Source organism: Phocoena phocoena, chromosome 10 (assembly GCF_963924675.1).
Source record: "Phocoena phocoena chromosome 10, mPhoPho1.1, whole genome shotgun sequence".
Lineage (NCBI taxonomy): Eukaryota > Metazoa > Chordata > Mammalia > Artiodactyla > Phocoenidae > Phocoena > Phocoena phocoena.
In genome coordinates, this window is record NC_089228.1 from 66,014,710 (window position 1) to 66,019,359 (window position 4,650).

Here is a 4,650-nt window from a genome sequence, read left to right on the forward strand (position 1 = left end):
GGGAAGAGTAAGCTGTGACAAAGCGAGAGAGAGGCATGGACATATATACACTACCAAACATAAGGTAGATAGCTAGTGGGAAGCAGCCGCATAGCACAGGGAGATCAGCTCGGTGCTTTGTGACCGCCTGGAGGGGTGGGAGGGAGGGAGACGCAAGAGGGAAGAGACAGGGGAACATATGTATATGTATAACTGATTCAATTTGTTATAAAGCAGAAACTAACACACCATTGTAAAGCAATTATACTCCAATAAAGATGTTAAAAAAATTGTGAAAATGACTATACTACCCAAAGCAATCTACAGATTCAATGCAATCTCTATCAAACTCCCAATGGCATTTTTCACAGAAGTAGAAAAAAAATTTTCACAATTTGTATGGAAACACAAAAGACCCCGAACAGCCAAAGCAATCTTGAGAAAGAAATACAGAGCTGGAGGAATCAGACTCCCAGACTTCAGACTATACTACAAAACTACAGTAAAGACAGTATGGTACTGGCACAAAAACAGAAATATAGATCAGTGGAACAGGATAGAAAGTCCAGACATAAACCCATGCTCCTATGGTCATTATCTTTGATAAAGGAGGCAAGACTAAACAGTGGAGAAAAGATACCCTCTTCAATAAATGGTGCTGGGAAAACTGGACAGCTACATGTAAAAGAATGAAATTAGAACACTCCCTAATACCATACACAAAAATAAACTCAAAATAGATTAAAGACCTAAATGTAAGGCCAGACACTATAAAACTCTTAGAGGAAAACATAGGCAGAACACTCCATGACATAAATCACAGCAAGATCTTTTTTGACCCACCTCCTAGAATAAGGGAAATAAAAACAAAAATAAACAAATGGGACCTAATGAAACTTAAAAGCTTTTGCACAGCAAAGGAAACCATAAACAAGACGAAAAGACATCCTTCAGAATGGGAGAAAATATTTGCAAACAAAGAAACTGACAAAGGATTAATCTCCAAAATATACAAGCAGCCCATGCAGCTCAATATCACAATAACAAACAACCCAATCCAAAAATGGGCAGAAGACCTAAACAGACACTTCTCCAAAGAAGACATACAGATGGCCAACAAATGCATGAAAACATGCTCAACACCATTAATCATTAGAGAAATGCAAATCAAAACCACAATGAGGTATCACCTCACACTGGTCAGAATGGCCATCATCAAAAAATCTACAAACAATAAATGCTGGAGAGAGTGTGGAGAAAAGGGAACCCTCCTGCCCTTTTGGTAGGAATGTAAATTCATAGAGCCACTGTAGAGAACAGTATGGAGTTTCCTTAAAAAACTAAAAATAGAACTACCATATGACCCAGCAATCCCACTACTGAGCATATACCCTGAGATAACCATAATTCAGAAAGAGTCATGTACCACAATGTTCACTGCAGCACTATTTACAGTAGCCAGGACATGGAAGCAACCTAAGTGTCCATCGACAGAGGAATGGATAAAGATGTGGCACATATATACAATGGAATATTACTCAGCCATAAAAAGAAGCGAAATTGTGTTATTTGTAGTGAGGTGGATGGACCTAGAGTCTGTCATACAGAGCGAATTAAGTCAGAAGAGAAAAACAAATATGGTATGCTAACACATATATATGGAATCTATTTTAAAAAATGGTTCTGAGGAACCTAGGGGCAGGACAGGAATAAAGACACGGATGTAGAGAATGGACTTGAGGGCATGGAGAGGGGGAAGGGTAAGCTGGGATGAAGTGAGAGAGTGGCATTGACATATATACACTACCAAATGTAAAATAGATACCTAGTGGGAAGCAGCTGCATAGTACAGGGAGATCAGCTCGGTGCCTTGTGACCACCTAGAGGGGTGGGATAGGGAGGTTGGGAGGGAGACACAAGAGGGAGGAGATGTGGGGATATATGTATACATATAGCTGATTCACTTTGTTATACAGCAGAAACTAACACACCATTGTAAAGCAATTATACTCCAATAAAGATGCTTAAAAAAAAAGGGAGGGAGGAGGGTCAAAGTAAGAGAGGAGACATGATGAAAGCAATGTTTAGGGATGGTCTTAGAAGCTGGAGGAAGGGGCTACCAGCCAAGGAATGTGCACAGTCTCTAGAAGCTGGAAAAGTCAAGGAAACAGATACTTTCTTTGTAGAAGACTGAATAATGGCCACCCAAAGATATTAGATCCTAATTACTAGAACCTGTAAATGTTACTGTTTTAGTTTCCTAGGGCTACTGTAACAAAGCACCACAAACTGGGTGGCTTAAACAGATAATACATTTGTTTTATCTGAGGTACAAGTCTGAAATCAGGGTGTCAGCAGAGTTGGTTTCTTCTAAGGCTCTGAGGGAGAATCCGTCCCATTCTTGTTTTCTAGCTTCTGGTAGCCTGAAGTAGACGGCATTCTCCCTGATTCTTCACATTGTTGTACTTCTGTATGTGTCTGTCTCTTCATGTGACACATGTCTTTTCATAAGGACACCAGTCAGATTGGATCAGGGTCCCACACAATTCCAGCATAACCTCACATTAACTAAGTACATCTATAATGACCCAATTTACAAATGAGGTCACATTGTGAGGTACTGGGGGTTAGTACTTCAACATATGAATTTGGGGGCAGGGAGTGGGGGAGACACAACCCATAACAATTACCTAGGTGATTAAGTTGATCTTAAAATGGGGAGATTATCCTGGATTATGTGAGTGGGCCCTAAATCCAATCAGAAATATCTTTATAAGAGAGGAGATTAGATACACACAGATGACAACCATGGGACCCTGAGGTGACCATGGAGGCCTAGACTAGACTAATGCAGCCACAGGTAATGAAATACCAGCAATTAAAAAAAAAAAAAAAAAAAAAAAAAAGCTGAAAGAGGCAAGGAACGGATCCTCCCCTAGGGCCTCCATAGGAAGTATGGTCCTGCCAACACTCTGATTTCAGCCCAATGAGCTGATTTTTTATTTCTGCAACTAGACACTAGTGATAGCTGCACAACACTGTGAGTGTACAAAATGTCACTAATGGTACATTTCTGTATTATGTGTATTTTACCGCAAATCAAAGTATATATCCCTCAAACTGTGGGCAGGATTGAATGCAGCTATCTTTCTTTGTTGAGGTCAGGATCCCTGTCTCCTCCACATGGAAGCACAAGAAAATCAACTCAAAATTTCTAAGAAATCAATCGTTCTGGATTTTAATTATGAAGTGCAAAGCAAAGTTCTATTGTCAGCCCAGTATCTGCACCCACCAACCAGGCAGTCCTCTTCTCAGGAACCCCTTCAGAGCACTTCTGCCTCTAAGATAAGGAGGCTTCCAAAATATGGATTTTTAACAAATTCAAATAGTTGCAAATCAGAGACTCCATCTAGGCAAGCCTCACTGTCTATGAAACATATCCTTTTTCTGGGCTTCCCCATCTCGAGGATGTCCAGCTACAAGATTGGAAACTGAACGATCCAGGTCCTCCAGCTTTTCTGGTCATAGTAAAGGTCCACTGTTGGCCTGGCTCTGTCACCCATCTAGGCTCTACTCTCTAAAAAAGGAAGTCAATCAGGAGAAATCCTGGGCTAATGGAATTCAAATCCCCCTTCAGATGTTCTTCCTAGACTTCCTAGATGTTCTTCCTATATTCAGCTCCATCCATCTCCTGAGATGGTGAGAACATTGATTGTCTTCACCCTTCCTTGAGAGCAGGTAAGTGAGTTTCCATTTCCTCTCTTATCCATTACCAAAAAAGGGCCAAATGTGAAGGGAACATTTCCTCATTTCAGCTGTCCTAGGTCAGGGCTGGTCTGCTGCGGTCTGCCTGAGAATGAGGGGCTGGATCTCAACAAGCCCAGGAGACAAGCCCAGGTCCTTCCTAGAACAGCTCTCATTTGTGATGCCAACAGCAGAGCTCACAACCACAACTGCCAGGGACAGTCCCAGTCTGGAAGTGGGAAGAAGGGTGGAGGGTGTTCCACACTGGGACGCCCACACGGCCTCTGTTGGGAAGAACAGGGGCTTCTAAGCTTAGAGAGTGAGGGAGACTCACTCAGCCACTCAGCTAGAGAACAGGACTAAGGATAAACTTGACCGAACCAGTCAATGATCCAACTGGCCAAGACTGAACTCTGGACACCTGAGAGAGAGAGAGCACAGGAACTCGGATCTGTCCTCAGCAGGACGCCCGCTATGAGCCAACATCCATTGTCATCTGGCCCCAGCTAGCGCCCTGCTTCAGAACCCCTGCAACAGAAGAGAAAGCGGAGGCTCTCACTCTTCCTGACCTCTTGTGGCATCATTTGAAACCTTCAGGGGAATTTGGTCCTGGAAATGAGGTTTCTAATAACTTTTTTCAATCACACCCAATCCTGAGAACTGAATTAGACAAAACCAATTTCTGACTTCCAGAAATATACTCACATTTTGGATAATTCCACAGAATTCTCAGAGCCCTCAGAGAAATGCTTTACCCTCAGAGAAAATGTTATATAATGTTATAGTACCTGCGTGTCTTGGCTTCTCAGCTTTGCGTGCTGAAGGCAGCACCTGGAGGAAAAACCAGGGCCTGCCGGCTGCTCACTAGTGGGGGGCCGAGGACACAGGGCCTGGCCACGGCTGCCGCACAGGAAGCATGGGGTTTGC